This window comes from Pogona vitticeps, chromosome 4 (genome assembly GCF_051106095.1).
Source record: "Pogona vitticeps strain Pit_001003342236 chromosome 4, PviZW2.1, whole genome shotgun sequence".
NCBI classification, from domain to species: domain Eukaryota; kingdom Metazoa; phylum Chordata; class Lepidosauria; order Squamata; family Agamidae; genus Pogona; species Pogona vitticeps.
The window spans coordinates 195041448-195066404 of NC_135786.1; the positions used below are offsets into that span (position 1 = coordinate 195041448).

At 39.8% G+C, this 24957-nt stretch overlaps 1 long non-coding RNA gene across 1 annotated transcript; it reads left to right on the top strand.

Moving 5' to 3' along the window:
- The first annotated feature begins 7422 nt into the window (after nucleotides 1–7422).
- On the top strand, nucleotides 7423–24460 carry LOC140706395 (uncharacterized). Its single transcript, XR_012086037.2, has 2 exons — nucleotides 7423–7549; nucleotides 23826–24460. It is a non-coding gene; the product is annotated as an uncharacterized LOC140706395 (long non-coding RNA).
- Nucleotides 24461–24957: the final 497 nt, after the last annotated feature.

Consider the following 24957-nt stretch of genomic DNA (forward strand, 5'->3'; position numbering starts at 1 on the left):
AGCCCGGACGTACACAAGTACGGGTACCTGGAAGGCCCCGGAGGAGGAGAAAGTGAAACCTTTCTCGCCCGCTGAATGGAGGCGGTCCCTTTAAACTTTCACGCGGAACCGCGATTCCTGCTTTACAGAATCCCGGGCTGGCCGCTCTAGCGAGAGGCCTCGACGTTCCGTTCATCTCAAAAAAGGTCCTCCATTTTCAGTACCGTTACAGGCACATTTCAACCGAAGGGAAGAAAGGTTCGGGCAAGTGCTCCGCAGCGCCCTGCTCCTCATCCATTTTTGCCGGCCGCGTTTAAACTTTGGAGCACAACAGTTGTTCGTGGCTGTCCCCTTAAGTTCACTGCAACTAAAGAATTCAGCGCCACAATTTGCAAAGGGTGAAAATAAAACTAGTCTGTTCTCTGGTCTAAATTACGACCTCTTCGTGGCCTCCATAATACTTGTACTGCATGTGTTTATCGTGAGCAAATAAATGGATTATAATTCACAAAAGGGCACAGTGAATTAAATACGTTGGTCCTGAATATGTCTCCAAAAAAGGAATTTCCCTTCCACCACCCCCTCATCTGCTCCCGGGGGAGTTTAGAATTGTTTCCCTGCCTGCATGAAGGGGGGGGGGGAGCCACGGGGGTCCTTGTACACAATCCAGAATATACCTCTGTTGCATCACTAAAATCCCTGCCCCGACAGAGACTAACTTGGACTCTGCAAAAGCCTTCTTGGGAGCTGTGGGTAGCGCAATTCCAAAGTCCATGGCCAGATGTGCGGGTCATGTTTCCTTGTTTAAAGAAAGTTCCAGAATGGCGGCTGCGGAATCAGTTTGGTGATGGCAAATTTCAGATTTCATTTCTGGTGACGTGGACTACAATGGCAGCTGTTCATGTAAGAAGTTTGCGAAGGAGATTCTGAACTCCCAGCTCTCATAGTTTGGGACCTCAATATCTGGCAGATCGTCTTCTCCCACCCAGATCTACCCGAATCACCCGACATAGCCAGCAGGGATGGCTGAGGGGTCTGACGCCGAGGGAGACCCGGAAGGAAAAAACGAGAAACCGGGCCTTCTCAGCGGTGGCCCCTCGGCTCTGGAACACCCTCCCAACCGAAATTTGGCTGGCACCCTCACTGGGTGTTTTCAAAAGCCAGCTGAAAACTTGGCTATTCAAGCAGGCCTTCCCTCCAGTCAATTAAGTGATGCTTATTTCTTATTTCTTTCCTTTTAACTTATGCCATCTTGGGACTCTTTGCTTTGCTTTAAATTGATTGTTAAAAATTGTAAGTTCTTTGATTATATATTTTTTGTTTTTATCTATGTAAATTGTGTATATTTTAAATTGTTTGCTATTTGTATGTTGTGAGCCGCCCAGAGTAGACCATGTCTAGATGGGCGGCATATAAATGAAATAAATAAATAAATAAATAAATAAATAAATAAATAAATAAATAAATAAATAAATAAATAAATAAATAAATAAATAAATAAATAAATAAATAGTTCGACCTAGTTGAGATTCATGCAGAGTTGGAAGCTAGATGTTAGTGCTCCACCTACCCTTGTCTTTCTCTAAATGGCAGTGAGTCCTAACATTACACTCCCATTGAAAAAAACAAATGAACAGCTTGTGAGTACTCCTGGATTCATCCCTGAGCCAGGAGTGCATTTGCACAATTAAAACTAGTACACCAGCTACATCTGTTTCTTGGGAGATCTGGTCTGGCCACTGTGACACACACCTTAGTTACTTCCCAGCTGGATTACTGTAGCAGGCTGTATGTGGGGCTGTTGATGGAAAGTGTCAGAAAACTTCAGTGGGTCCAAAATGCAGCAGCCAGATTGCTGACGGGGTCTGGTTAAAGGATCACATAGGAGCTCCTGTTACAGCAGCTCTACTGGTTGTCAATCGGTTTCCGGACACAATTCAAAGCACAATTCAAAATCTTAAAGGTAAAGGTAAAGGTTCCCCTTGACAATTTTTGTCCAGTCGTGTTCAACTCTAGGAGGCGGTGCTCATCCCCGTTTTCAAGCCATAGAGCCAGCGTTTGTCCGAAGACAATCCTCCGTAGTCACATGGCCAGTGCGACTTAGACACGGAACGCTGTTACCTTCCCACCGAAGTGGTCCCTATTTATCTACTTGCATTTAAATGCTTTCGAACCGCTAGGTTGGCGGGAGCTGGGACAAGCGACGGGAGCTCACTCCGTCGCGTGGATTCGATCTTATGACTGCTTGGTCTTCTAACCCTGCAGCACAGGCTTCTGCGGTTTAGCCCACAGCGCCACCACAAAATCTATCAAGCCCTAAATGGTCTGGGTCCAAGCTATTTCAAAGACCATATCTTCCATTTTGAACTGTCTATCCATCCAGGACTAACCAATTGTTCCATTCAGCCTTTGAATTGAAAGAGAGACCTGCCTTTCTGCTAAGTGTTCTTTTTCCCTCTCTTACCTTGGCTGGTGGCAGCTGTTCATTTGCTGTTAATTTGCTCCTATTTTGGAGCACTGCAGGGGTGGAGAACCATCAGCTTCTCCAATGTTTGAACCTGTAGTTCCCATCACACCTACACAGCATAGCCAATGACAGAGGAATATGGGTGTTGTAGTACAAAGAGTCTGGCATATCTAACACGTCCCACCACTGCAAGGATGGCATAGCTTCCTGCCACAACATCAATGATGTTGCTAGAAGTGAACCTCCCCCTGTACTTATGGGGACTGAAGTCAGCTGTCTCCTATAGTGCCCATCCCACCCCTCGCTACTCTATGAATATTAACATTGTTGACCTTTTTTTTCAGGAAGGAGATTATTTCTTCATTTCATTAATGATGCATAATCTAACGTCCTAGTCCATCTTAATGGAAATACATAAAATAGTATATATATGAACTATAAACATATTTTAATCTGAAAAGAGCTGCAGAGTGATGATTACATGTAAGAACTCAGAAGCAGGGTTGTAAATCATTAGCTAGAAAAATTAGAGTATGTGTTCACTAAGGTTAAAAGGGGTGGGTGGGAATTCTAAAATTAAGCTCACAACATTCTTCTACACCTTTTCTCTTTCATTTGCTGTTTTGTAATACAAATGGTGTAAAGGCCAGGCTAGCTTCTTAGATGGAAATAGTGGAAGTATGCATGTTGATTTCAAGCTTCTCCTTAACTAACAGTTTGGAATTTATGGTGTTGAACTACCCGTAAGAACTTAATACACAATCTTGAAGAAGATGATTTAGCATCAAAAGCTCTGTGTTTGTTTTTGTTGTTTTGTTTTGTTTTATATTCTTAATGTTTGGTTAAAGGTATCACCTGTTCCTGTGTATGTATTGTTTCCATGACCATGCAGCCTTTTCTTGATTTTTCCTGAACTGTAAGATACCATAGAATGGCTGATCAGGGCATCAACTTAAGACCAAAATGAGTTCCTGAACACCATGGACTTCTTGGCACCAAACAAGCAATACTGCATGCTAAAGAAAGTATTTGCCAAGTAAAACGTCTGGGGATTTGGTAAAATGTCTTTAATTTGGCTTAAATTGACTGTTCCTGGTGGGTTAACTAAATTCCTGATCCCAGCTCTGTTGGAGGCAGGCCATGCCACTGGCATGCTGCAGCTATTTCCATCTAAGAAGCTAACCTGGCCTCTACTCTAACCTAGCCATGTGAATTTGGGACATTAATAACAGCACATAAGTTTGGAACTATCTTATAGTTGAAGAAGATGATTTATCATTGAAAGCTCAGTTTGTTTTTTGCTTTTTTTGTTTTATATTCTTAGTGGTCTATTAATCGTATCACCTGCTCCTGCATTTCCCCTAACTAGTTTTTATTGCATTCCTACTGCAGTATCAGCTGCAGTAAAAGACACAGAATGATAATAAGGACTACACAAAAGGTCAAAATAACATGATATGCTCATGTAATTCACAGATAATACTTGACATTAAAAAAAGGAAGCCAAAAAATCGGGCAGAACTCAAATCCATATACATAGTAGGCAGAATGTAAAGTCTGCTGAAAATCAGCTTAATTCTTTCTTAATTAAATCTTACCATAAGAGCTTGAAAAGAAAGATTTAGTAAAACTATTAGAAAAGAAGCTTTTTAAAAGTCCAAACGCTGAGGCAAATGCTAAAAAAGAAGGGGGTTGGGAAGATAAAATCTGTGAGGGAAGCCCTCCTTTTAGGCCTTTAATAACATCTTGTATTTGTGCATATAGCTAATCACCCTAATACCTTTTTCTCATTTTTGCCTGAACAGTCTGTGACAGCAATATGGGTTATCTTTTTGGCAGAATGAACTTGACCTCAGTATGTGGTTCTTCCCTGCATTGTATATCATTTTTCTGTGAAGTTGAGTGATGAGACATAGTCAAACAAGAACCTGTAAGGATGAGGAACAAAAATTATAGCAGTTATTGTGGTCCTATTTTCTTGGTGACAAAAGTTCACATGTGTGAACAAAAGTCATTTTTTATTTAGTGTGGTAGCTGCATGAACTTAAGCTGTTCAAGAGCTTATTGCTATGGATTGCTAAATCTAATTTATTTCTCAGACAATTTGTTGTTTGAGTATTCTCCAAATGAAGATGCAAAGTACAAATCCTAAGGTAGAAAATCCCCAGCTGTGGCAATAAAATCATAACAAGAAATAGCAGTTTGCAGTAATTAGCGTTTTGTGACACTCCAGATTTGCTGATGAGACAGTCAACTCACTCTGACTCATGGTAGGGCTGGCTTTATACACAAAACTGTAGCACATATACCTGTATGCTTATACATGTTATGTACAACTATAACACACCCACATTGGTGGCATATGAAAAAGTAAATGTTTTAAATAACTATCACCATTCAGGTTGTTGTTGATATCACCCGATTATGCTTTATCAGTCTAATGCCGCCATTACCACATTGGTGCTCTGCAGTTGTGTTGGACTATAACATAGCCAATTGTGGATGAGGGAGACCATATTTCAACACATCTGAATTGCAACAGATTATGGAGGGCTGGCCTAGTGATTTGGTTAGTTTTAATATCTGCCAAATGTCTGCTGGTCTGAGTTCAGTCATAGAAGCCCTACATGTAGCTGTCCTCAAGAATGCACTCTACAGTAGGGGTGGGGATAGGGAACTGTTTCTATCAAGAATTGGATCCAGAATATAATCAAAATCTCGTCACCCATTAATAATAAGAAATGCCTGCCCAACGGTTAGAACAGTCATGAAACAGAATAGGTGAATTCATATTTGGGCCAAAAATGTTAAGCTTAAATGTAATTCTATCGCACAATTCATCACCAAACTAATACAATAGCTATCTAGGTCAACAATAGCTAGATGCTTCTGTAATATACCCATATCCAACCTAGTTGCTACCTAACAATATAATTCATAATGTGAATTCTAGCCCTGACCTAAGTAAACACCTGAATTCCTTTCCTACAAAAGAAAGAAAGAAAGAAAGAAAGAAAGAAAGAAAGAAAGAAAGAAAGAAAGAAAGAAAGAAAGAAAGAAAGAAAGAAAGAAAGAAAGAAAAAGACACTCTGAAACATAATAAGTGTAAAACCGAGTATTATGGATGTAGAAGAAAAGGAAAAAAGACGGTACCCAAAAATAAACAGCTAACCCTGTTTATAGCATGTAAAAGAAAAATCTTACACCCAAAAGAAAAAGAAAAGTTTAACAAGATTCTAAAGTTGCCTGTGATTTTTAAAAATCTGATAAGAAACCCTGAATTGCATCTGCCCTCTACACACAAACATTGAGGTTATAGGGAACATCAAAAGATACAATAAACTCTTAACTTCTGTATGAACTTTGGGGGGAAAACCCTTCTAAAGTATTAATTTGTTATCAAACAAGGAAAACAAGAAAAGAAGAAAAAAGAAATTGTGTTACTGTATTTGTCTAAGAAAAATACCTGGGCTTCGTAGATGTCTTAGGAATCTCAGTGCACATTTCTTTGAGGCATTATAGTTGTAAAATCACAAATCAAATAAAAAAGAGAAGCAACAAAGCAAAAAGCAGACTTTAAAAGAAACAAGTGCCAGTATATCTGAAATCTACAGGGGTGTTTGGGATGTGGGTGTGAAGTAAATAGCATGTACAGATTTTCCTGAGATAAATGGGCTCTGTGATGCACCGGAAAGACTTTAATTCCTCATGTCCTGATCTGGATCAGGCCCCTGGCCATTATTTGTTTTAAAAGGAAAGCTTTCCCTGGTATGAAAGAAAGCAGATTTCTTTTCAGAACAAATGCCAGGTGCTCGCTGTGGACAGAAGCAAAATGTTAAAGCCCTTTTTCAACCCAGGGTCCTCATCCAGATTGTCTCCTCCCATCATTATGCCTGCTACTTACATGAATGATTACATGTTTAGTTTGACTATCTCTCTCTGATGTCGCTACTCCAGTCACATGACCATGTTGATTCACACATAATAATAAAAGACATTGATAAAAACATATCAATTCAGTCTCAAAAACTGAGCTAACAGAAATTCTACTAGTATGTAAAATCTGTGAAAGACTCTCAGCAGTAATTGGACTAATGCAAGCACTGAATGGAGTGAAATCAAAGGAAACCAATTTGTCACAAATATAATTATGAAAGTATTGCCAACAGACAGAAGTAACCATATCATTAATAGGGTTTGATGAATGACTTTGCAACCACAATTTAACCTGGTTTTCACCTGATATTCCTCTGCTCTCACCTTTCAGCAGAACAAAAGATGAATATAAACAATCTGAATGGCATTGCTGAATGCAATAAGTAGATGCTGAAAAAAAGGGGAGATGTCTTCAGTGCCACTAAAGTCAAAATCAAAGGCTTGCTAATAATCTACCTGCAATCCCTGTAAGTGAGCACTTATACAGCTAATACGGAATGTTCATTTAGATTGGAAGGATTAGTCAAACACCATCTGTTCAATCAATTGGCTGCTCTGTGATTGATACCACTGGTCTACATTGAACTGTGTCATGGTATGTCTAATCCTGTCCATGGAGGACAGATTGTAAAACCCAGTTAGTTGTATGATGCCTTTTGGCAGCCTGCTATATGGAGTTGAGGTACAGTATCTTCTGGCTCTTCAGAGATTCTGCAATCAGAAAAAAAGTCTTGTTTTTTCCTTTTTGATCAAGGAATACAGGGGAGAGTTAATCCTTTAACCAGAGCAAAGAATTAATACTTTGTGGATTAAAAAAAGGAACTGCTACACAGAGAACAGATCATCCTGTTTGCCTTCCCCGCTGTAAACAGTGAAGGCGAGATCTAACCATCTTGTAGAGATGCTATGCAGATACTTGCCCCAGTTTTACAAGGAGAAATTAATCTTACTTTTCTTCCATGTCCTTCAGCTTCTGTGATTGAGGAGTCTTTTTTAAAAAATCACTATCATTTTTCAAAGAAAACTGAGCGTGGGACTGGAATCAGGAACATGCCCTTCTATGACCTATCAGGGTGGAGACGATATTTACTTTCCTTTAGGACGCAAAGCACGAATACAGAAAATGAAAATGAAGGCACTTCTAAGAACATTCTGCTGCTTATCAAGGTAAGAAAAAGCTCAACGTACTATAAAGATTACAACAGAGGATTCAGATAACACTGCTGTGCCTCTGAAAGATCAGCTTGTTGAAGAGAGTGGCCAATGTACACAGAGCAATTTTGGATGACAGCGGCAGTGGAAATTGAGTAGAAGTGTTGCTTCAAAAACACATCGTTTTCGCAGGAGGGGTCTTGTAACAACAACAACAAAATCCACTGTGGTGTGCCTTGAGACACTTCAGGATTTTAGCCAGCCTGTGATGTCCTGTAGCACTGTATTAGGTTACTCCTATTTTTCAGTGACCTCAGTTTTGGTTCAGGTTCAGGGGCTCTGGGTTTGCTATTAGACAGAGTAAGGAATGTGTGCCATTTGTTGCTAAGACCAGCACAAGGATTTTGTCTTGCTTTATAGATGCAAATGAGAAAAATACTGCACTAGATTATCAGTCTCAGCCAGTGCAGTCATAAAACCACATAAATAATGTAGCGGCCAAGAGAGAGATGTAATACTGCAAAGGCAAAATATTTTTACGTTCATAGACTCAAAGGAAAGTGGAAGGGGCCTACAAGGCCATCAAGTCCAGCCCCCTGCTCAACACATGAATACAATCAAAGCATATCTGCCAGGTGTTTATCCAAGTTTTTCTTGAATGCCTCCAGTGTTGGAGCACTCACCAACTCCCGAGGTAACTGGTTCCACTGTCATACTGCTCTAACAGTTAGGACGTATTTCCTGATATTCAACCAAAATCTGACTTCCTTTAATTTGAGCCCATTGTTGTGTCTCCTGCACCCTGGGATGATCAAAAACAGATCTTGCCCCTGCTCTGTATGACAGCCTTTCAAATATTTGAAAAGTGTTATCATATCACCCCTCAGTCTTCTTTTCTCAAGGCTAAACATGCCCAATTCTTTATTTTATTTTATTTATTTATTCTATTTATATCCCGCCTATCTGGTCTTGCGACCACTTCAGCCTTTCCTCATAAGGCTTGGTTTCCAGCCCCCAATCACCCTTGTTGCCCTCCTCTGAACTTCTCTCTATCTTTCTTTATAAACATATCTTTCTCTGATACTAAATTCAGGGCAAACCCACACCGGCAGAATACCTCACTACTTGGATCACTTTTGATTCCATTTAGTTTATGGCATCCACACATGTTTCAGCTTAGAGTGATCTGTATTGCATTTTTTTAGAGCTGTTCTGCTCCTTTTTTGCACAGCACTAGGGATACAGAATTTTTAGCACAATTTGGATCACTCCTACTTTGTCCACTCTGTAGCCCATGTGGATGACTAGTTCACACCAAAATAGAACTATGTGTGGTGTTATCTGAGGTAACAACTCTGTGACGTATTTGATGGGTTGTGACACTGAAAGGGATGACAGGGAAACCCATTACTCTATTTTTGTCTTCTTTCACTTCTTAAAATATGTTTCCCTAATTGATGTAGCACAATTCTAGATACATTGGAGGTGCCCTTTGTTATTTGCATTGTATCTGATGCAGCACTGACTTTGGGAGGAATTTTTTTAAAAGGAGGAAGTCACTACACTATTCTAGATAAACGAGATATATTGGTAGTATTATCATGCTAGATAGAGGCATTGTTGTTTTGCTCTGTCATTTTATTTAACAACAAAAGAAAAAAGTCATCACAGCCCACTGAATGATAGCTGGGAACTTTGTCATATTTGTGATTATAGTTAGATGCAGGAATGAGGAACTTGGAGCCCTCCAGATGTTATTGGATTTTGTCTCCCATTGTCCCTCATTGCTGGATTGGGTGGTTGGGAGTTACAGCCCAAGAACATCTGGGGGTACCATGTTCCCCAGTCTGGTTTTGAGGCAACCAAATATTGGGTTGGAGGGTCTCCAAGGGGCTTGGAGCAAATTAGCTACCAATCTGTATGTCATCCAAGTGTAAACCAGGTTAGCAGGTGACAGCATAATCCTAGTGATAGCAGTATTTAGTCATACTAAATGATATTGCAAATTAGGAAGAAATAGTGAAGATCAGGGCACATGAGGAAAGGAGGGGGCACAAAAGCCCACAACAGATTTCCTACAACCATGATGTCTGAACTGGACATAGTAACAGCTTGTGGAATTGCTGGATACCTCAGTGGTTCCTCTTTGGCAGGGGCTGGACTTGATCCATAGGGTCCTTTCCAGTCCTGTAGTTCTAAGATTTCCTACAGCCAAAGCATAGTTTGGCCATGATGTCTGAACTGTACATAGTAACAGCTTGTGTGTGATGGACAATCTGTCTGAACCAGAACTCCAAGAGACTGCAACAACTGATTGGCCAGATGATGAAGGCCAGACTCCATTCTTCCTCATCAGTTTGATTCACTGCATCCTGCGTGCCTCAGATTCCTGGAGTTGAATCTGGCATTCCTGGAAGCCCAATTTTGCCCTCTGGATTTTCCCGAAATGGCCATGCCCTATTCACAAAGACACTGTGGTTTATTTATTTCCCACTGTTGGAATTTTCCCACTCTAAGACATCTCTCATAAGGCTTAGAAGTGGAAACGTTAAGTTAAAATATGCTGGTTATTTCTGGTCTAATTCTTTTTGCATTTGGTTTCATTTGCCCCTGAAATGCAGTCCAACAGAACTTCTCTGAAACTGAATGCAACCTTCAGGCCAAAAATATGTTTTTACACTTGCAGTAAACCTACTGAGCTTCTTTTCATAAATGGTTCTTGTAGGTTCTTGTCATCATAGAATTGGGAAGTTGTATAATACTTCTGCAACCTCAGTGATGACATTGCCTTCAAATCAAGAACAATTGGAAGTTTCAAATTCTTGTCTTCCATTTTTACAAGGGTACATTCTATTCTTCAATTTTTAAGAGAGGAATTTTGAAACATACATGTAGTACATAATGCTGCTCAGAAATCCCAATGTGGTTTTCAAGTTTTCTCTAATTGCTCATCAGACAAGACCTCCTTACACAATATACCCACCCTGCATCCTAGAAAACAACTCCTCCTCCTAGTCATATACTACTTGCCTAAAATGAATTGCACCATTCTTTATCTCTTTTGTTAACAGAAAAAGAGAGCAAGAGAGAAAGGATAGCTCAGTGGTTTAGGTATCTGGCTGTGGTGCCAGATGTTGGGAGTTCAATTCCCCACTGTGCGTCCTTGAAGGGAGCTGGACTTGATGATCCATAGGGTCCCTTCCAGCTCCATAATTCTAAGATGCTGACGACGACGACGCTGCTGCTTACTCAATTCAAATAAATTAATAAGAAAGACGAGTAACTGATTTGCCAGCATTGTATGCTGACTCAGTCCTGTTGAATCAGTTTGTTGTATATGTGCAGATATATAGAAGGCAGAGTAATAGCACAGATATTTGTGTTCCTGTAACTACACTATGTCATGGGATCATTCACAAGCCTTGCTTCACCCCAAAACCTGTTCAATTCCTTCTCGACACTGCAAACCTAATCACAGACCTGGAAGTCTGCCTCTTTTGCATTCTCAGATTCTACAGATCATGAACTACCTTTGGTCTTCTCGATGGCTTAAATTTCCAATCCCACCAGTCCCTGGATAGCTACTGGTAGCCTAAATCTGCTTTTACTCCTAGCTTTATTTTTCTTAATCCTGACCTCCTTCTTTGTTTCTTGACCCTGACCTTACTCTGAGTTTATTATTGGTTTCTAAGTTAATCCTCTGAGTACTGAGCCCTTGGCTGGTTTCCTAGTAAATGCTTTGTGCCTTCTCCGATCTTGATTTTCTTCTACTTACCCAACTGTACCACAGCAGGCTCAACAGGCTAAAATCCTACTGTATATCTGGCCTCTTTCATTAGATAAAATGGCACTTAGTCTTAATTTTATTTCTATCAATAATTTAAGTACAAAAGAAATACTTTAAGGCCCACTAGTCTGCATTTAAATATTCGTTATGACATTTAGATGAACTCTGAGAGGTGTTCTGTATCTAGCTGTTCATTGCAAATGCCGGAGAGGTTGAAACAGGTCAGTTAAATTGCTCTGCTTCATTCTTATGGTTTAGTTCCAGAAAGCTGGAGACGAAAGCAATCTAAAATATCTTGTATTGCTGGGGAGATTCTTACTATATTGACCTGTGGTTCTGACAATATTGTTCAACTCCCATCAGAAGGGCCTTACGGGATCAGACTGAAGGAGCATCTGGTCCAGGATTCCATTCACCCTATGGTCAATGGGTTGCTTACAGGACACCAGCCTATGCAAGTGACCTCGTATTCTTCAACAAGTGATATATAGAAGATACTGGAGAAGACATACAGCCATCCAGACTAGGAATTACTGATGGCCATAATTTCCCTGAATTTATTTAATCACATTTTATAGCCTTCTAGATCAGCAACTAGTGCTATATCTTGTGGCAGTGAATTCCTCTGTTTAATAATGTAATGTTTGCAGATGTTCTTCCTTTTATCTTTCCTGAATTCACTTTCAGTGGGTCGGTCCAGATTCTCGTACCCTGAGAAAGGAAAGAAAGCTTATCCATTTTCTCCACTGCATCCACAATTGTAAACATCTCTGTCATTATTTCCTCTTATTCATCTTTTCCCCCTAAACTACAAAACCCAAACATTGTAACCTTTCCTCACTGGGATTTGCTGTAGTCAGTCATTTTGAATGTCCTTTTCTGTACTTTTTCTGGCTCTGCAACGACCTTTTTCCATAAAAGAACCTGGGAAGTTACTTTTAAGAATAAATATAATGGCATGCTGAAGATATCCATTACTGAGCTGTGGGAGGATGATATTCAGGCTCCCTTGACCCCAGACAAAATGTTGGTAGTAGCACTCTAGAGCAGTTTAAGTTCCCAGACTATCCAGGTATGACTGTGCCAAAAGCTATGGTTAGTTACCATATTCCAAAAATCTACAAAAATGCTGCCGCATACTTCCTGTTCCCATTTGTTTGTTTGTTTGTATGTATGCCACTTCCAGAAGAAATAATAAATTGTTCCATTGGAGGTTGGGAATGGCAAGGCTGCATGGGACTCCCAATGAATTATGCAGCAAGTAGTCTCACTCTCCATTAATCTCTTTTGATTGTGCATCTCAAAAAACTATACATCCCATGATTCACTGGGGCTCCCCTAGTAGCCTTATGACTGCCAGATAGGGTAGGAAATCTTAAGGAGGAGGAAACTGCCCTAGATTCCCTACCCTACCTGATAGGGCCCAACTTCAGATATATAAACATTGAAAACTAGGAAACTGCTGGGCATTTGGTAAAGAATATCAAGTCCCGATAGACTGAGATTATTTTCTCCTTCCTGATCCATTGAATCTGAGCTACTGCTGTACCAAAACATCAAGAAGGGAGAGTTCAAAGAGACTGTCCTTTCTTCTGACAAGGTCTTTATGCACACATCTGATTGTCCTTGTTGTCATGGATGAGCAATCTTTTTCCAGTTACCAATTTCACTTCTATCTACAGTACCCAATATTTCAATATTAATGTCTAAAATATAACAGGTGAATGTTGACCGAAACCATCAAATTAACATTTTCACAATCAGGAAGAGCGAAGGTTAGTTAAGACGAGCAATTGCTGACCTTTCCAACCATTAAAAAAGGGCCAGTGAAATGTCTCACCAAACATCAGTTCTAAATATAGAGATTTGTGATACCACATGGGAGACTTTGAGTTTATTGAACATAAAGAGTATGGGCCACATCCTGAAAGAAGCAATTAATTAAGATATGCAGAACTTTTCACTTTCCTTTCAGTTCTATTTCCTTCCTGTCAACTCAGGTTACATTATAGAATAATGCTAATGACTTGAAACATCCAATTAACAAACTCTGCTCTCCTTGTAGATTTCTTTGACCATAAGCAATAGATTAAAAAACCACCTTTGTAAAACAAAACCTCTTGTTTGATATGAATCTCTGGTGGGATTTAGGAAGGATTAGCTTGCCTGGCTCACCAGGAGAAAGATCAATATGAGGGGCAGTCATGTGCTTGAATGCCAGTCCTGTTCTTGGGGAACAATTTTTTTATCTGTTTCCTAGATTAAGTAGGTTACAGGTGGAATTTGTATCCTATAGCTATTAGTGGCAGAGTGTTCAGATCTTTCTCTCTTCCCCCTTTTAAAAATAAAATTGCCATAGCAAGCCCAATCCTTTCCAGATGAGGCTATAATTCCTGTCACCCTCACAATACAACCATCTTGGTTGGAGATGAGGACCTTGTAGCTCAACACATCTGAGGTGCCAGATGGGGAAAAGCCGCTTACCAACTCTTAAGTACGTAGCCATGCTCTTGAGTCTCCTCATGCTTCCTGGGGTCCTCTCAGCCTCCTTCTGCTTCTCTCCTTCTCATTGTTAGGGCCACATCTCCCTTTATGAGCCTGCTCAGGTATTAAAATAGGACAGGCCATTCTTTCAGTTCCACTACTTGCACAGGTACATTTGGTGGGGACACAGGAGAGGGCCTTCTCTGTTGTTGCTCCCAGACTTTGGAACTCCCTCCCACAGGAGGCCAGACTGGCCCCATCTTTGCTGTCCTTCCAAAAGCAGGCAAAGACCTTTCTCTTCAGGCAAGCTTTCCCTCGGTGACCAGCTGCTTGAGTGTGGCTGTTAAATGGATTGTTGTGCTTGCTTTGAATGTGTTTCTGGTGTTGCTATTGTTTACTGTGTTGTTGTGCAGTATTTGACCTTTTCTGGTATTTGTATACTTAATGATTTTAGCTTTAAATATTGTATTTTAATGATGTAAGCCACCTTGGGTCCTTTTTTAAGGAGAAAAACGGAGTAAACAAATAAATAAGTACTGTGGTATCCCAATTGTGTGTGGATATGAAAACTGGACAGTGAAGAAAGTGGGGTGGCGGGATCAATTCATTTGAAACGTGTTTGCTGAAGGCTTTATGGATTCCATGGACTTCCAGAAAGGCAAGTAAATAGGTGCTAGATCAAATCAAACCTGAACTCTTTCTAAAAGCAAAAAATGATAAAGCTCAGGCTGCTGTAGTTTGGGTACGTCATGAGGAGACCACTCACTGGAAAAGCAATAAAGCTAGAAGGCAGCAGGGGAAAAGAATGATATGATATGAATGATGATATAGCATGATATGAATAAACTTGATACCATGGCCTTTACTTTGCAAGATCTGAGTGGTGTTGTTAATGATAGGATCTTTCAGAGGTTAGCATTTCATAGGGTTGCCACAAGTCAGAAGTGACTTGACAGTACTTAGCAACAAGAATAGATTGAGTAGTCTTTAAGGTGACAAAAGGCTTTTCATTATGTTTACTCAGAAGTGGAAGTTTGGTTTAGCTGAAAGCAATGGAAATTACTTTTAGAAAAGGTAGCTGCGTTAATCTGTTTTACCATATCAGGCAAAAAAGAAAAAGAAAACTTGGCATCTCAAAAACTAGCTATTTTATTTTAATGTGAGTTTTTCTGGACAAGTCCACTTCCTCAGACATAAAAAAAAAAAAACTAGGACACTCGGGCTTAAAAAATGAGGGGAAAGATTACTGCCTTTTTTCACATACAAGATTTAAAGCAGTTTTTGTGTTAAACCATTTGGAAGATCAGTGTGAGCCTACATTAGCTAGAAAGTTCATTTACATACCAAATGGCTCTCTTCTGTGTTGTCTCACTCACATTAACATGAGTGAGTGTTCACATAAATGACACCACAGAGACTTCAAGGCCATTTAACCCTCAGATATGAAAAATGCTCCAGAACATTACGATTATCTTCACTGGAACATTGTTCCGATTTTATTGCAAGCGGACAGTGACACCTGCTGGAAGATTTTAATTTAGTGATCTAAAATGCCACTGAATCAGTGATTCCAGTTACACACAACGTTGAAAACAATTAACATTTAAATTCTATCTGAATACAGTATTACATTATTACAATTCTTGATCTAATTGTGGGAGAGCCAAAGATATTTATCAGTAGCAGGTGTATTAATGAACTGCAGGAACATTCATTCACTATCAAATTCATATACTGTTTCTTCCAATAGACACAGGAAGTCAGTGTTGTCTAGTGGTATAACAGGGGAAAGAGAGGGTAGAAAAGTAGCCAATAAATAAATGTTAAATAAACATGTGGAGGTAATATAGCATTATAATGCTGCTCCTAATTGTCAAAAACAGTACTAGTTAGTGGTGAGAGTGAGGTAATGATCCTAGAAGTGTAAATAAATGTGAAAACAACCAAGGAGTCTTATTGCATCTTCAAATACACCTGAAGAAATGAACTACAATCAACAAAATCTTCTGCCAAATAAAACTTGTTAGTGTTTAAGATGACACCAGACTCATTCTTGCTGCAACAGACTAACACATTTATTGTTGTTATGTGCCATAAAGTTGTTTCCAACTTGTGGTGGGCATAGGAATTAATGACATCTAAAAGGTCCTATCATTAAAAAGCCCTGATCCAGTTTTGTTAAATAAAAGTTGTGATCAGGACACATTCATAGCTTTTCATGATCCAAACAAAGACATTAAGCACAGAGTGATTTTCTTCTGAAATTGTTTGGCACACTCCAGTAGCCAGTGTATAATTGCAATATGATCTCTAACGACTCTTCTTTTTCTAAATGCAGCTTCACATCAGCCATTTCTTGCTCTATATATCAGGGGTCAGGAAACTTTTTTACCTTTTACCCGCCCCCCCCCAAAAAAAATTATATGCGCTGACATTACCCCCTTGATCTGAAAGGAAGGAAATCATACATTATTTGAATTCAAAATCTTATTGAATCTACACAGGTTGTGTACCGAACTAGCAGGATATATCATCAGTATCAATGGCTGTCAGGCTATGTACCAAATTAGCAGGATGCACCAAATTTAATAAAAATGTGCACTATTTTTGCTGGAACACATTGCACACCAGCCATGGGGTGGTATAGGGAGTAGTAAGGTGTCCAACATGCCTAGCAAGTTGCATTAAATTTTTTGCTAGCTAGCTCACAGAGGATTTAATCATCATCAGTGGCTGCCAGAGTGGTGTTAGCAATGACGTGCTTGCTAGAGACAGCCAAGGCAGAGTTGGGGGTGGGCCTTTTCCTACCACTTTAATCATTCTGTGTGTGGTGTGCAAAAGGGAACAAAACAGACGAAAGGTCATGTCACCCAAAAGTAGGACCAGGAGCAGAAAGACTGGGATTCAGATTTTTGGAAGAAACTATGATACTCTTGTCTGCTTTGGGGATGGGAAAATCCCCCAGGATTTTTATTTTTATCCCATTTGGGGTAATTTACCCCTGTTTCCTGACCACTGCTATATATGGTAAACATCTTAACCCCAGATCTTGAGCATCACTTTGCTTGGAAATTAGTATGATGGTCCTACAGTTACTGCACCCTTTGGCAACCCCTTTCTTGTGGATTGCAATGTATTTTGAACATTTCTAGTCTTTGGGTAATTATTTTGTTTTTCATATTTGTTGGCAATTCTTGTTAGGACTTTGATAGCGTAGTTCTTTGGAGTAGTTCTAATGTTATCCCATCTACTCCTGGAGATTTATTTCTTCCAAGTGTTCTGAGATCAGCTTCCACCCCTTCTTCTAAACCTGAATGTTCTTCATCATTTGATTCTTCTTCAAAGTAATCTGTCATCCTTGCAACTCTGTATAGTTTCCTGGTAATTTCCATCTTCTCTTTATTTTATTATGGTCAGATTATATATCCCTATTGAGCTTTCAGGATCCCTAATATATGTTTAAAATTTCTTTGATTTTGGGATCTTATGAAAGAGATTACTTGTTTTTTTGTTTTTTAAAAAAAATCTATTTCTTTGCAGTGGTTATTATCATTTCGTTCATTGCTATGTGCAAGCTGCTGAAAAATATATCCCATCTCTAGAAAGTCCAAATAAATTAAAAGTGTTCTGCTTATATACCGCCTCATAGAGCTTAAACGGGGCCAGATCACCAGTCAAGAAACCACACAGAAGACTTAACAATAGTCATATTAGTTGTTCAAGTTTGAATATGGGTTGAATCTTTTGGAGTAAATCTTCCTGCTGTGTCTCAGTCTGAATCCCTGGCTGATCCCTTCGAGCTAGAATCCCAACACTCTCTAGCTTCAAGACAGTCTAACAAGGCTATGGAGGAGTAATTTTGTCACCCTCATTTGAGAGTCTTTTCCCCACATGCTGGTGGGTATCCAACCTACCCCCACTTTCATGTATGTGTTTGTGCATGCGCACACATCCATGTGCATGCATGTAATTTAGGGAAACATTTTTCCTCCCTTTCTTCTTCTTCTCCTTGTAGCACCTCTGCAAATAATCTGCTCAGGTACTGCAGACCTTCTCAGTGTAGTCCGAATCTCTGAACTCTTTTAGCCATGCTAGTTTGCCTCTGTTTGAGCCTATATTCCCTATATTCAGGATATACTCTATTGCTATTTGTATTTATTTCTAATTCTGGTTTTTCAATAACATTCCCCATATGAATAGCTCAGAGTGAGTGTGATATACTCAGTCCAATCCATGTGCAATAGCAATCAAGATGTGGTATTGCCATAGCTCAATGATCCCTTATGGGTGTATCTCCAAACATGTGTGAGTTCATGCATGTGCTCTGAGAACATACTTGGCAACATCTACAAAATAATTTGTCCATGTGTTAGAAAGAGGGAGAGGATGAAAGATAACACTAACGCATAGTGCACTAGCTTCATACATCTTTGACTCTGCTATAATTTTGGCTTCTTAATTAGACTGGATACAAGCAATTTTGTTCCATAATGTGTTGCAAACTGGCCGCAACGTAAGTTTGATCTAAAGTTTGTTGCAGGGATATTCACATATTTCATCCAAAGTTTTGACTTTTGTCTGTAAATTAAAAAATCTGACTTGCATTAGTATCCTAAAAGGCCATTTTCTTTCTCCCCAAATGTTACAATGAGATCTACTATCATGGAACTTGTGCATCAACTTGGAATCAGGCTCACTGGCACAATGTCCCTTCTCACATTTACCTGGCAAGACCTTAAAGTCACCAGAGAAGACCCTCAAAATTGTCCCTGCCTTGTGGCATTCTATCCTAAGTACATAATATAATAGCCAGGCAAGCTAAATCCAGTGTTGCTTTAGGTACAGCCCACTTGGGTTTCTTAAAGTCTTATACATTCTTAAATTGTATAGGGAGTAAGGCCTGCTGTACTAATATGCCTGTAATTTTCAGCCACATAGGATAAAGGTATTTATGAAACACAAATTAATGTTACTGATGGGAATACTACTAGTGGGAGTATTACAGGTAATATTTGGAAAATTAAATACAGTATGTTTTTCAAATAAATTGGAAAAGCAGCAATATTAAAGAGATAGATGGTATGAACCATAAAAAATAAAACCAATAATGGTTTTATATTCTCTGAATACAACAAATGTAGCCTAGCTCCTATGTTTGCACTAGGAAACATAGGCTAGCACATAGGTTTTACACACACACACACACACACACACACACACACACACACACACACACACACACACACACACACCCCAATTCTCCCCATGTAGCCCTCCACACTAATTAAAAGCCTGTTCTGGAGACTTTTGTAGACCTCCAGAGCAGGTCTGGAAGATGTTTGGCAGGGTCAAGATGGAGGAGACTCATTCCCTTCTGGTTCCTGATGAAAGCACTTCTGTCAGTGGAGCAATCCCATTGGGTGTCACCCTGCAGAGTAACCCTTCTGGATCAAAATATAGGCCCACTAACATCAGCATCCAGTTTTTTCAATAAATGGCCAAGCTAATGTCTCAATGAAGCCCACAAAATTGGAAAGCAATAGCCTTATCTTATTGTTGCTAGCTTGCAACAAGTATCCAGTAGCTTACTGATCCAGAACCTGGAGAGTCTATATATCTGTCATGGCTAAGAACCATTGAGGCTCCTGCCCTTCCTGAATTTGTCAAATTTCCTTTTAAAGCCAGGATGCTGGCAGTGACAACAATATACAGTGGTGCCTCGCAAGGCAAATGCCTCACAGGACAAAAAACTCACAAGACAAATGGTTTTGGCAATGGGGTTGATGACTCACAAGACAAATGTTCCTATGCCCATGCTTCACAAGACGAATGTTTTCCTTTTTTTGTTCCTGCCCTCATGTTTGCTGATTTTTAAATGTTTTTCTATGATGTTTAAAAAGTTAAAGTTTTTGGATTGAATTTTTTAAAATCATCTGCACAATATGTATGGCTTTAAAGAGCACTTAATAAACCCTTTGTAAAGCACATTTGACTTTCTTCTGACTTTTTTTGCCCATAGGAACACATTAATTAGATTTCAATGCATTCCTATGGGAAAACGCATTTCGCAAGACGAATTTTTTGCAAGACAACATTAACCATGGAATGAATTAAATTTGTCTTGCGAGGCACCACTGTAAATAATGGAGGCCATTCACAAACAGCCTTGCACTGAGCAAGCAATATAGCAAGCAATATACCGTAAAATATAAAACCTTCATTCCCATTCAGGTTGCTAGTGGAATTACAATGGCTGAGTTACAATTCCTGATGAATTGTAACTCAGCCATCTTGGCATGAAATAGGTTGCAAGTTCCTTATCACACTGTTTCTGGTAACTGGCTCGCCTAGTGCCAGTATACTGTAACTGCAGTATCAGCAATGGTTTTGTAAATGGCCTGTATCTATAAAGTAATGGTCAACTGTCATTGTTTCTGTATTCAGTATCCCTCTGAGAACACCCTCTATGTACCTTCCCAAAAGGCAGTGTGTTTATATGACCCTTTACATGTCTCTTTTGCAGCACCTTCTTCTTTGACTGGGACTTCTATGCCCCAATTTATTTCTCATTAAAGGAACCAACCCAACGGCTCAGAAAAGAGAATAGGCATGGATGTTGGCAAGTTTTGGGGTCTGAATCCCAAGCCTAAGTCTTTACCAAATCCCGGGCACCAAGTCCGAGTCCCTGTTAAAAACAAGCTTTTTTCACCAGAAAAAAAGGGAGGGATAGGTGGGTTCTGAGTCACGAGTCTGAGACATTTTGGGGGGAAAACAGCTGAATTCTGGTCAAACTGCCAGCACAACTTAAGTCCAACTTGACAGCAAGTCCCACGACTCGACTCTCCATCCCTGGAAATAGATGAGTTCCATCACAGGGAAGGGTTGTATGCATGTTTTCTATGTTCTGCAGGTGCATGGCTAGAATCCAATCACTTCCTTTACCAAAAAGGCTCAGGTAGCAATTAAAACTCCAGACAGTGAAATTTTATTTTCAAGTCTTGATCAAAGCACAAACCATGCTAAGCCGTTTGACTGTCAAACATTCTGTTCCTGTTACAATTTTATCTCTTCTAATCTTTTCCTGAGCTCTCCCAACTGCTCCCTTCACCTTTACACCATTCATCCACCAGTTCTTTCTGTCTCTCACTTTGCTTGCCAAAAATTCATGAACTTAAGCACTTTGATTCTCATGCCAACCCTGCAAGGGAAAATAAGTACCAACTTGGCCTGCTTATTTGCAGACTTCTTAGGGAAAACAAACCGTAGCAATCAAAATAACCCAAAAACTCAAGGAATAGCAAGTCTCAGTAAGAGATGCACAGCAAACACATAGCCCAAAACTACAAGAAGGTTGTTTTATTAAATGGAAAAGAGGAAAGCCAATAATAAAATACAAAGAATAAAAAGTTTGAAAAGTTTCAGAGGACCACTTTTGAAAAGACATATAGTAGGAAATACAATAACTAGATAAAGGAACTGCTGGATAGCTCAGTGGTTTAGTTAGGTTAGTAGTTCAATTCCCAACTGTGCTTCTTGACAAAGGCTGGGCTTGATGATCCATAGGCTCTGCAGTTATAAAATTAGTGTCCTAATTAGAGATAGGGATATTCATATTCATAAACAAATATGAATATCCCCATCCCAGCTGGATTTAATGAGGGTATGGCCCCCAGGACTGTCCTGTCCATGGTGCCACAAAATGTCCCACTTTTCCTGCCAATGATGCCTGGAACTCCTCTGCTCAGCTGGCCACTCAGCAGCCGTGTGGGGAGATCTGGGTGCCATTGGCAAGAAGAGTGGGACCTTTGTGGCACCAGCACCGGGACGCATGTGTGGACGGTCTGGTCTCAGGGGCTGGAGCCTTATTACGTTCAGCTGGGACAGGGATATTCATATTTGTTTATGAATGTAAATATCCCCATCTCTAGTCCTCATTTACACATATCAATAGCAGAGTAAGTCCATGAAACCAAAGATGAAAACACAAAAAATGAACACCTCCACATAAGCTTAAGCCAAATACAAGGAAAAAACATACAGGAAGCATACAGCAATAATATGAAACAAAAGGGCATGAAGCAAAGGCACAGCGCAAAGCCAGGGTTTTTATAGTAACTTTTCTAAATGTCCAGTTGCTTTCATTTACAAAATGAATACCACAGATATCTGAACATTCTAGCACTTGGCTTGAGTACCAGCTGAAAATAGTACATTAATGAGCCAATGTATCAGCCATAATCTAGAATACTATGGAATTCCTATGAAAGAGACCAATGACACGGCAGTATCACATCCTGCCACAGATGATACGAAAAGGCAGACTGCAGTGCAGAAGACGAAGAGCCCTAGCTGCTCAGAAAACACTGCCACAAAATAGACCCTTTGACCAAACTATAGCAGGATTTATTGGGTTTGTTAACTTAAAGAAGACCAATGTGTGTGGAATGATGCTCTCTCTCTATCAGAATCTATTACAAATAGAATGTAAATATGTATACAATTTAATCCATAAATATATAAGATAAAATGTGAGTGTATTGTGCACCTTCCTGTATACTTTCAGACACAGAGATACAACAGAGGAAGGCCAGCATATGGAAGTGACATCCACATGATTCTAGGAACAGTCACAGGAGACTGGCCATATTCTACTTCTTTTTCTGGTTCCCTTTTCTAAACTTTTCATTTCTGATACCCAAACATCTGCAAGCAGAAAAATGTACCCTAAGTGTTACCAGGGCAGGAGACAAGTTAATATGTGGCTGTCATGCTCTTATCTCATTGTGGTTCTCATTACCATATCCATGAAAATAATTAATTCTCCTTTAAGTAAAAGATGAGTCTCACAGAATTACTGGTTTCACATATCCCAGTGTCATATAAATTAAATAGCATATTTTAGCTGGCCATATCAGCAGCAGGATTTAATAATATTAATGTTTTAATGACTGTTTTTAATATAGGGTATTATTATAATATTGCCTATTTTAATGGTTTTAATGTTTTCAAAGTCTTAATATTGTTGTACTCAGAGACCACTGGTTATGGCACGGCTAAAAAAAACTTGTAAATAAATAAATATAGTGATTAGAGTTTTGGGCTGGGAGTTGGGAGTCCTCACTGAGCTATAAAATTCCCTCAGTGATTTTGGCTAGTCATTCCTTTTAGACTCATCTACTTTGTAGAATTGCTGTGAGAGGCCTCAACAATTTTTCTTTTTCAGTCCAGCTCGCAGAATTCTCCAAGAATTCCCCATGCACAATATTTGGAGTTCTTGGTGACAGACAAGTGCCTTCGTCACCTGGAACAAGACCTGACTTCACACCTACTTCCTGTACAAAAATGAAGCAGTGCCTTCCTGGAGGTCCAGCTCTTTGTTGGAATTATAGCTTTGCTGCCCATTAGACTCTATATAGAAGACCTCCAAAGAACTTTACCTCTCAAGGTAGGCCTCCCAGGAATCACTGACACCATTTCTTGTTTTGTACAAGAAGTAGTCCTGAGATAGCCTGAATGATAGGCCCTGTTCCTCGTGAGCGAAATCTAGAAGTGCGTAGGTGTGTGCCTGTGGGCAGGAACACCCAGAATTCTTTCTGGAGAGGGGAAATTGACAAATAGCATACCCCAGCAGTGTAAAAGAGGAGAGCTTTGTCCTCTATGTACTTTGAATGCTAAGGAAAGGCAGGATTAAAATGGAACAAACTAATACTAAGTATACTGACCCAGACTTAAAGACTGGTCACTTAGATCAGTGGTTCTTAACCTTGGATTACTCAGGTGTTTTTGGACTGCAACTCCCAGAAGCCTTCACCACCAGCTGTGCTGACTGGGGTTTCTGGGATTTGCAGTTCAAAAACACCTGAGTAACCCAAGGTTAAGAACCACTGACTTAGATCATTCTCCTGACTTATTGTCTAGCTGCGTAGATCAAATTTGATGAGCTTCTCTTGGTAATATTTCCTTTGTGTTTCTCTCTTTTTCCCTCTTTCTGTCCTTTCCTGCTCTCTTGCAATTCTCCAGATTCTCCATTTCCTCTCCAACCTTCTTCCCAGCTTCCCTTTCATCTCTAGGTCATTCTTGCAGCCTGTACCTCACCACCCACTCCTCCCAACTCTGCCAGCTGCCCCTTTCTCTAAATTCTTACCCTTCCAAACAGGGACTCAGCTCTGGAGGGAAGCGGCAGCATTGGCTCCGCTTGACACCTTACTAGGAGGCCTCTTGGCAGAGCTGGCCTTACGCAACTGCATCTCCTCGGAGCCCCTAAGATGCTCTAAATGTAAAGAAGCAACATTCATGAAACAGGGGACTTCCCCAAAGCAACCCAATGATGTGAGTACCATTTCTACAGGAAGAGAGAGTAATGTCTCTGGGGAAAGTAGGAGCAGCTCATCTTCATCTGATTCTCCTCTTAACAAGGAGGTTGAGTGTCTCCACTTCTTTCTAAAAAGGAAAATCACTAGGACACAAGCCTGGCTGATTGATTTATTATTGTCATTGTTTATTAGCAGCGTGTGAACTGAAGTTGTTGGGAAAGCTAACAATGATGGTAAAACATAGCTATAAACACAAACATATAAAGCAGAGAGTAAAATGAATGTAACCATAAGATAAAACCTGTCAGCAATGCCAAAAAATAAATATAAACTGGACTTAAACTTTGATTGTAAGAGGCCGGGAAAAATTAAAAGGTCGTGGCTCAGTAATGAAAAGAAGGAAAAGTAGGACCAAGGTAGATTTCTTTAGGGAGAGAAGTTTGAGTCAGAACCTTGCCCAGAACCTTGATCCTGGAACTCATTGATGAGAGTAGTTAGGTTGGCCCCACCGCTATTGATATTGTTCTGTATTATTCCAAAAGACTTTGGGGTTTTTAAGCTAGATTAAAATGGCATTTTCAATTCATCTTTGCATGTTTTAAGTACCTATTTGATCATACCATGCATTGGGATCCCTACTGGGCAGAAACATGATAAATGGTTTTTTTTAAAAAGGCTGATAAATTATTCAGCCATAAAGTGTCACTGCCCAAAGGCCCCTTTTGCCACTAGCCATCTGCTGTTTCTTATTATCTCTGTTGACCATTTAGAAAAACAGCCCTTACCTCTGCTGAGTTGCCCACCACTGCTCCACAATGTAAGCAGAAAGACCACCCATT